Raw genomic sequence first — 10,109 nt, forward strand, 5'->3', positions numbered from 1 at the left:
TAATTTGTGAAGTGCAACAATACTAATTTTTATCGTGCTGTCGTTTTTCTGATCTCCACCAAACCCTCCTACTCTCTGTCAAATGTACAAAGTTGTCTGATCACGTGTAAACCGCCACCAATCACCACGTCTCCTGTGGGCATCATGTAAACAGGAACCAATGGAAAGCCTGGCATTGGCACAACGAAAATTGCTCGGACTAGTCTACGTTGTGTTTTCCTTATTAAATCAAAATAGATCAAGAAAGAAACAATCAAGTCACTTGTTTATCACATAACCTAAACTAAACTAGAATTAATAGTTATTAAACCACGGCCTTGAGGATATGATGATGATGATGATGATGATGGGAATCTCTTGCTGTTGCACAGGAAAAGAATGGGCTCTTTGGAAATAAGCAAACTGTAACTGCTCTCTTTTCTGTCAAAGATGACATTGGAGCTAATTTCCAGTCCACTCCTTTCCAAAATGCTTTCCTTTCTAGTCAATTCTGAGTTGGTAATTCCGTGAGTAAAATGAAAATCTGTAAATCTGTATCTCACTTGATTTGAAAGACAATAAAACAAAGCAAGGTTGAAAACATGTCATGTGCGCCGATACACACCTCGGAGGTTTATATTCAGTCATTTCAACCTATGAAAACTAAGCATTTTAATTTAAGAAACGTTTGAGAAGGATAACATCAAATAATTTACATTTGGCTCGTCATATGATGATACAAGATGGCAGCTGAATAGCAGGCCCAAAAAAGGCAAGTGATTTTGACATGGCCAAAGGTTCTTATTTTCATTTCATTTTAGTCATTTAGAAGATGTTCTTATCTAGAGCGACTTCAGCTATACAAGAACAGTGTTAGTTGATGAGAACGTAACATTTGTGTTGAAGTTTGTAGCAACTCAAAACAAAAGTAAGGGTTCAACATGCACTCACTTTCTACTACTAAAGCACTTTTTAGTAACCAAAAAGACAGGCCTATACGAGTCATTTTGAGAAGCAAATGGCTGTGATTGACTGTAACTAACCTGTGGTATAATATAGTACATTTACTGTACATTAAGCTGTTCACTTTCCTCCAAGATCCAACATAAAACACCCATAATTTGTGCAGTGTTTTAAACTATTGAGCTGGACACCAGATAATGCTTACAACAGCAACAAAACTAAGGGCATAATAATAATGATAATAATAATGATAATAATAATAATAATAATAATAATAATAATACATTTAGTGTAGGCCTATTATTAATACGTTAAACAACTACAACAACTGAAAAACTGCTACAACTAAAATACCTATATTTAAGACATCACCTGAAAATATCATGACCATGTAGGCTAAAATTAACCAAAAACACTTCTCGATTAATTTCACTATGACAAAAGTGCAATAATATACAGTTTATAATAGAAGCATCCCTGACCGTATCTCTTCTGTGCCTTCAGTGTCTCGACAATTGCCATCTCCACGACCTGTTTGCCCTCCAGCTCACATTTCCAAATCCGAGGTGAAAATCTTGAGGACGCCACCTCAACCGCATGAGCAACACTACGGAAGGTGTCTGCGACCGTCTACGTGAAGAAGGCCCGGTGTGCCTTGGCAAGGGGATGCCAAACTTCGGAAATATTGAAGGCTTTATTTTTTATTTTTTTCTCTCCCCCTTTCTATTCGCCCCCCTAAACAGCGATAACTTCTCTCTGACCCCAAAGTGACACCGTTTCTATTTTGTTTCTGATTAATCTTGCCCATTGACAGTCTTTGTTAAACAACAAGGCGTGCCCGTCTCCAACGAGGCGACATTTTCATATTTGTTAGACGCAGTGACCTGAAGTTCAACCCGTACTTGGACTTCGGTTTTCCAGGGTCTACTTGACTGTGGGTAGATAACGGAGCACTTAGCACCGGTCAGCACCCAACAGCGCCCAAAAAAAAGAATTTAAAAAAAACAGTACGAAGCCCACGATAAAGCGTAGGTCCATCTGAAAAAGCCTTGCGTCGACTGTGGCACTCCTGTAGGTAATGTTAGCCAACTAAACTGAAGTTTCAGTGTCTCCTGGTCAAGGTTTTCTTTAGAATAGTATAAATATGTATATGTGTTGAATTTGTCTCATACTGTTAGGCTTCTGTTATTGTTTCTCACCTAGGCTCTTGTTTTTCCTATTCAACAATGTCCAGCTCTGAGCTTTGTATGTGTAAGCCATCGCTATGGGATTTTCATTTTAGTCAGATATATATATGGCTTTTTACGCATCTAAATAGCCAAAGTTGTTAGGTGTATTACAATTGAGTGTATTTTGCACCTGTAACTCATCGTGAATGACAAGGGAATCGTTTTTCTGATCTTGCATCCAGAACGTAGCCAAGACCACCTGAGAGTCTGTCTATCAGCATAAAGTCCACGGTAAGAATACTTGACTTGATATCTAAATGTGCACTCTAGTGTGTTATATAAGTGTTCTATAAATATGGGCAGGGTTGGCTATTATCCACTCGCTAGCCATAGTACCCTTGAATGAGCGACAGTTTAAATGGTCCGTAATGCTTTACAGCCATTTACAATTTACTTGTTGCTATACTACAGCTTGTGTGTGTGTGTGTGTGTGTGTGTGTGTGTGTGTGTGTGTGTGTGTGTGTGTGTGTGTGTGTGTGTGTGTGTGTGTGTGTGTGTGTGTTATACACAGTTTTGGAAACGTTCAATTTGGAATGCGTTTTAAACAAGTATTTTTGCATGAGAAAAAGTAATGAACTGTAAAAATCCTGATTTACGACGTTAAATTCCATTCATTCCCTTCAGTTGAGAAAATAGTTATTTCGAGATATAGTTTTATTTATGAGTTTTGGAACAGGCGAAATATATATGTGAGTGGCAAACGTTATGATCTGATAAACAATTTAAACGACTGAAATATGCTATTAAACAACCACATTCAGTGTTTTACCTGATGTTCACAAATGGATGTTTACAATGTAAAATTTTTTGGCGATTAAGAAATGTGGGCCAACCTTAGGTTACAACGTGGTTTTCGCTATTGAAATGTTTCTGTAACAATTATTCTAAATCAAAATCGTCCAAGACATCCATGTTAATTAGCAAAAGAGCAAAAAGTCTAGTTATGAATAAGAAATAATGAGGCCTACTATTTATTAATTTAGAAAGGTACTGTGTGAGAAAGAAGTGGATTGCCACTCCTTCGGTCTTCCCATATATAACGAACATATATCATACTGACACTGTACTGTAAATTGAGATAATAAGAAGAGTGCTCTGACGATAGTGACTGATCACACATGGTTGCTAGATCCCTTGTCTGTTAGGAGGACCAGGCTGCAGAGGAAACGGTTCCCTCAGCATCACGAGGTGGTAAAGGTAAGGGTAAGTATTTTGATCATAAAACATTTTGAAATAAAGAAGATATTGGGAGTGGTGTGTAAGAAGGAAGCTATTGATCGATATTTTGGCCTAAACATGAATGACACCCACAGAGCTCCTCGCACATTTAACACAAGTTTAGAGGAAGATGGATGGGTGAAATAGTATGATTATGTTGAACATTTTGTTTAAATTGTCTTCTTAAAAATAAGACATAAATCAAAGTAAATGTAACTGCATCAAGTGAATGTTTTATGTAGATTGTAGATACACACAAGTGTCGAACAACATGGTCATAATAGGTATGTGTTATCATAGCATACTATTTTGCCCAACCCGTTTCTTCTAAACATATACGATGGAACATATACTTTATTTTCTTCAAAAAACAGTTGTTAGAACTGTGCCAAAACCCAATGAGTTATCTCCTATAAGATAAAGATAACTTGTGGGAGCTACGAACATTGAGTGGCTAATGGCTATTTATTTATGATAAAGACAATTGCCATATTAGTCCTTTGACTCTTGACTCTTTCGAAATAAATGAAGACACTGAATTGCCAATAGTTAGGCTATTGTATAATAGGCCACTTGTTTGTTTATCAAAACGAAATATGAATGACAAGTTGGGGAATACATTGTTGCTAACACGGCTAAGGTGGATCTCATAATTTCGAGTGCACAGTTTCATGTGAGGTTTTTAGAGAAATAGCCTATGTTACATTTAGCTGTGTGTTTAAACCGAATTGTATCTATTACAATAGAGGTGCATTATTTGTGATCACATTCTCACATTCTCACAGCTTTACGGGAAAGGATAACGCCTAGATTCGATCCTGTTATGCAGGTCCATCCGCCATTAGAAGCTATATAACCTATATCCTAATCGGTTTTCAAAACCCAATAAAGTTACAATGTTATTTTGTTCTTACTAATAACAATTGACTGTTTTCAATATAAAATAAACATATTCCTTCTTTGTAACCAAAATCACCTTATGGGTCTCTTTTTGTAAGGCTAAAAACAGGACTTTTTTCTCAGCAGAGGGAGAGAAAGACTAAATGTTTTAAAGGGGACCGGGGGCTCCATTTGGGGGGCTGTGGGCATAGCCTACCCATCATCTTGTGACCGGGGTAAGAGTATCAATCCTCAAAATGCTAATTTTCCCCTCATATCCAATGCAATTTATTCAAAGGAAATTCACCAATCAACCGCCCTAATAAAATGCCGGCCACTCAATCTTGGGTCTGGGGACGGGCGGGGGTCCACTCCCCTCGGTCCCAAACTCGGGGTCGCCCCGCTTTCAGGGTTCACCTGGAGTGCACCGTCAAACATACGTAATTCAAAGCTATTCTATCTTTTGTGTGGAGAGTCAAGATCGCTATTATAATGCTGGCATCAGGCCCCTGCTGAACAGATGACGGGAGACGTGTTCAGCGGGTAAACTTTTGACCCCAATTTTTCCTCCTCTTCCCCCGCTATATCGAGATCATCAGTCCCACCCCTGTGAGGCTGTGCTGCCCAGGCGAGGTTTCTGGCTGCTTGTGAAGAAACATTGATTTGCAATATATCAATTTCTGTTATGATTACTGTAATTATTCTAATGAATCTTCTGTAGCTCAATTGGTAGAGCATGGCGCTTGTAACGCCAGGGTAGTGGGTTCGATCCCCGGGACCACCCATACGTAAAAATGTATGCACACATGACTGTAAGTCGCTTTGGATAAAAGCGCCTGCTAAATGGCATATTATTATTATTTATATCATAATTAGTGATATAATAGAATAACTGTAGTTGTATCTCTGTATTGTCTCACTGTGGGTGTTGGTTACAATGCACCGCTTTTTATACAACTAAAAACACTTTTGTACAACACTAATACAAGCAAACCGCTCAAGGATGAATGTCCTGTTTTTTTCTCCTTGCCTCACATAGGCCTAGTGGTTTTGCTCAAATGCCCCATAGGCTCTCCAAATAAACTAATGCAATATGCAAATTATATTACTTCACTGCACTGTATATTAAGGCAAGCAAACCGGTCAAGTATATGTGTGCGTCCTATCATACTATTGTATTTGTGTGTGTGTTTCTCCCCGTCTCAGGAGCTGGCTGCGGGTGACACTGAACTTGGCCTAAAGCGAGCTCTGCTGGTGGCTCCTCGAGGATGCAGATGTACTTGCTGCTATGACTGACCTCGCGGTGAACCGCGCACGAGGGAAGGTTCTTTTTTTCTGCCTGGCATTGTCTGCCTAGGACCCCGATTTTGATTTTTTTATTGTGTAACAATGGTGCAATTTTCTCCCCAGATGTCACAATGATATTGGCATAGAATAACGGTTTCACTTTCGTTTTCTACACCATACAACTGTAATGGAAATAAAGTTGAATTTCGTTGCATTGGCTATTTGTTTACATGAGGGAGTCTTTCCATTTTTCTGATGTGAAATATATTACAATCGAATTCACACCACTGATGGGGAAAAGTTATGAGTAGCCTGTAAGCACCAATTTCGGCCAAATTGCAATCTGTGCAAATACTTAGAATTTTGAACACACCAAAGCACTGTCATACACAACAAATAGGCAAAGCCCATACTAGCCACTTATCAGTAAACACACCCTATTGCAAAATAAAATAAAACCAAGACTGTTGCCACAAGTAGGCCTAAACAAAATCTACATTATAACCAAAACGAAAAAGTAATTAGGCTATAGCCTATGTAATAAGAAATTATGATGCAGAGACATTTTTCCAGCAAACGAAAACATACGCAATCTAAAGAAAACTATTGTAATAGGGCAAATGCGTCAAAATACAACGTCTGACCAACCCTTGTGACGCGTTTTCACATAGACTACTTTTATAAATCTTTGCTTTCTTGGAGATACTGGTATCTGAGTGTCCATGTCGGCCCGGACGAAGCAAGAGTGACACTCTCCAAGAGGTCAACTGAACTTTACAACCCCAAAACACAAAATGACATGGCTGACAGAAAACGGAATTCCTTTCCAAATGTGGCCCTGCTGCGTTTTGTCCTCTGTTTTGTTTGGCTGTCTTAAACCATTTGAACAAGTGTGGAACACATGAGGAAACCTGACCAAAGCCACAACTACAGCTCCAAACAAAGTGTTGAAATTGTGCATAACTTTACACTCACACAGATTTTTAAAAAGCTACATTTACCCCAAAAGTGGTGTATGATAGTTGAGTACTGTACACAAACATATTCCAGTTTAGCAATGACATTGGAAACACCATAAAACAGCTCAAAGAGAAGTTTGGCTTGTCCAGCACATTAATGGCTATGAAGCGTCCAAAGATGCCCCGTGTGTAATACAGGAAGTGAAAAAACACGAATGAACAGAAGCATAATTATCCCACATGCAAAAATGGATTATGAGTTACACCACAGATGGAGGGAAACAAGTTACACTAGGAAGGAAGCAATTAAATATCCATGAGCCTGACTCAACCCTGGCCAACATCTGCCGAGAGAAACCAGGATTCAGCTCAGCACCACTGACAAATTAGCTTAATGGGCTAATATGGACAGATAGCGCGTCCGAATACAATCATAATGCCGTTTCGAACAGGGTGGCTGTTCAGAGCCGAGGGAATGGAAGGCTACAGGCTACTCAAGGGCAACAGAGGCAGAAACTTACTTCGAGACCGGGCCTGTCTCCTCATGTGCGTCCGGCGTGCAGGGTCCATCGCGAGGCGTTCTGCTGAGCGAGGAGCGGCTGTAGCGGTAAAGGAACACTTACAGCCTGCAAGGAGAGAGTCAGAGGAAGCCTCGCGTCAGTGCGATTATATGTTATGTGCAATATACTGTCAACTCCCCAAAACCATAAAACTTACTTTAATGGCCACCACGTGACAGTTTATGGCCAGTGAGCCTATCTGGCCGCGCTCCGGATGATTTTTACGATCTAATTCTTAGACAAAACCCCCATTCATTTGGCACCCAAATGTCAGGGAGCCGGAACAGGCCTAATAAAGTTTACGTCTCGAAAAGTGAACTGATTCTCTGAGAGTAGTAAGCTCGAGCACATGGGACGCAGAGCCCCTCGAGCTGGTCACTGGCAAGGACCCGCTTTAGACCCACGCGCAAAGGTGAGTAAAGTGTGCGGATATCGATTTTTCTACCTGTTGATTTTCTCGACCTTGAAACTAGCTAGAAAAGTGTAACTTTTAATGTTTTGATTGCAATCAATGGAGTGAAAGGGTTTAGCTGAGAAAAATAAACTAATATTTCAGGCCTGCATTCTACTTAGGCCTATAGTCTTGACCTAGAAAAAAACGAGTTACAGCAGACCTAAAAAGTTTACGTTCAACAACAAAAACCTTACAAAAACATACAAACTTGCTTTTTACCGTGAGGCACATTAAGAAATAATATAAAGAATCGAAATAACAGATAATGTACAGTCTCTGTCATTCCAGTAGAAAGTTTATTATAATCAGCATCATCACTATAATATTATTTTCAATTTCCAGTCATTCTTTAAAAACATTTACAAAAAGCTTATAGCACGAAGCTATCCACTTAGAGGCAATGGGATCAACTATGGAACCCTCCACATCCAAAATAGAGGGGAACGTACACGAAGACAGAAAAACACATTCTAAAAGAAGCTGCGCCAGGTGAACAACTTTACAGCAGCTTGTGCAAAAGAAGGATACAAAGGCACAGCTACTCACAATGGGTCAGAACTGCGGTTCCGTCACGTGTTCACAATGTACAACAATCACATTATGCTTATCATTCTGTCTACAATAAGGAACAAGTTATCTAAATTTGGTACAATACATTGAACAAATAAATACATACTTACATATAACATAAAGGCTATACACAAAAGCAACACCATTTTTTATAAACTCATTAATTATTCGAGTTTCTATACTGTTTTACAAGTGCAATAGGCTACACAACTTTTATTGGATAGTTAATGGACTTTTTTTGCGGTAACTTCGAGCTTATTCTATTTTGAACGAGAAATAAGTTAACAAACATGTATTTCCCATTGGTTTGTCCTCTAAGACAAACAATGTACAGAATACAAGTTACTTTTTTACTCACACAAGCATTATCACGGTCAAAATCAAAATAAATATAGAGGAAAGTCTTTTTGAAAAGGCCGGAGCATGTACACCTGGACGTTCACTGTCATCAAGACAGCCCTCAGAAAGTCTCTCACGATTTAAAAATGAAGGGAAGTTCTCCCAAGCTTTTTATTATTTTATTAGAGCTCATCGGGGAACCAAATATCAGGGACGGTGGTACCCTACACCCCCTGCCGCTGCCATGCTCATGCTTTTCAGTTTGTTGTCCTTTTTCCACTTCATCCTTCTGTTCTGGAACCATATTTTGATCTGGCGTTCTGATAGGCAGAGTGCGTGCGCTATCTCGATCCTCCGTCTGCGGGTCAGATACCGGTTGAAGTGGAACTCTTTCTCGAGCTCCAGGGTCTGGTAGCGCGTGTATGCTGTTCTCGCCCTCTTCCCCTCTGGTCCGGTCAGACTGTCTGGTGATAACACAGGATGCAACCATGAGCCCATAATCAAAATAGCAACCTACACAAGAATGTTCACTAACGCTTTATGCAATGACTATTATATGCTAGAACATTTACTTTATTCTTGATCACACTTCGATGCAGCCCAATCCACATAAACACACCTTCACACACTGTTCACCTTTCACACACCGTTCACACACCTTTCACACACACCATAAAACGCAGTGGAAGTGCCAATTAATTCCCAAAAGTTTGTCTTATAAAAAGACCATAAACATTTAGAATAATACAACATTATGGCAAAAGAAAGTCCTATATTTAAATGTTCCACCTCCTGCATTTTGGTAACATGAAAATGTCCTGTGTTTTCATGCCACGTTTAATTACTTTTCCAATGGAACAAATATGCAGGTGAACAGGTGGCGTAAATCTCGCCATTACACCACTTAACCATTACTACTATCGAATACAGATTATTTCTCTCTTATAGAATGATTTGGTGAAATACTTTTTAACTTCGAAAATGGCAACAAGCACAGCTTAAATGCGCTATCTTCACGACAACTAAAAAACACAAACATAAACGACTACCTAATCAACATATAAAGCTATAAAGTTATTTTACCATGATTTATGTGCAGTTTCCTCATCCAGGGATATATCTGAGGCTGGGCACCTTCGGTGAAATTTTGGGAAGTTGTCTGCTCTCTTCCAGCGGGCTTCTCTTCCTCGAGGAGGGGGGAGGCTTTGGACACACATTCCTGGTTCAACAGCGTGCCTCCGTTCGAACTCGAGCTCGGGGTCGCGCAGGGGCTAGTTATGGAGTTCTTTATGGCTCGGTGTTGAGGTTGAGACTCGCTGACCGGAGACAAGCTTGTGACAGAGGAGGAGCACGGGAGTGGGTCAGGTGCAGGCGAGATGGACGCCGTCCGGGTGGCGCTCGCGGGCTGGGTGTACCTGGCAGAAGACGTTGTTGCCGCCGCCGACTGGTTCGGGGAGTAGCCCTGTGCCCGCTCGTTGGCCACAAAGTGCCCATTACCGCGACCGACAGTGAGGTCCATCCCGTTGTAGCCATAACCGTGCCTGCTGGAATGCATGGTCGTTGGGTCCCTGTATTGCTCGTTTGCTGAGCTGTGGTCTCCATAATTATGTAACTGGAAGTCCGCGCCATTGGGATAGCGACCGCAGAATGAGTTTACAAAATAGGAGCTCAT

General features: G+C 40.2%; 1 pseudogene across 1 annotated transcript; it reads right to left on the reverse strand.

Moving 5' to 3' along the window:
- Nucleotides 1–8,644: 8,644 nt before the first annotated feature.
- On the reverse strand, nt 8,645–10,109 carry LOC311133006 (homeobox protein Hox-A5-like; annotated as a pseudogene). The gene is made up of 2 exons: nt 9,521–10,109; nt 8,645–8,901 (listed from the first exon to the last, which is right to left on the reverse strand). The product of its transcript is annotated as a homeobox protein Hox-A5-like (transcript).

This window comes from Coregonus lavaretus (genome assembly GCF_964263955.1).
Source record: "Coregonus lavaretus genome assembly, chromosome: 7".
NCBI classification, from domain to species: Eukaryota; Metazoa; Chordata; class Actinopteri; order Salmoniformes; family Salmonidae; genus Coregonus; species Coregonus lavaretus.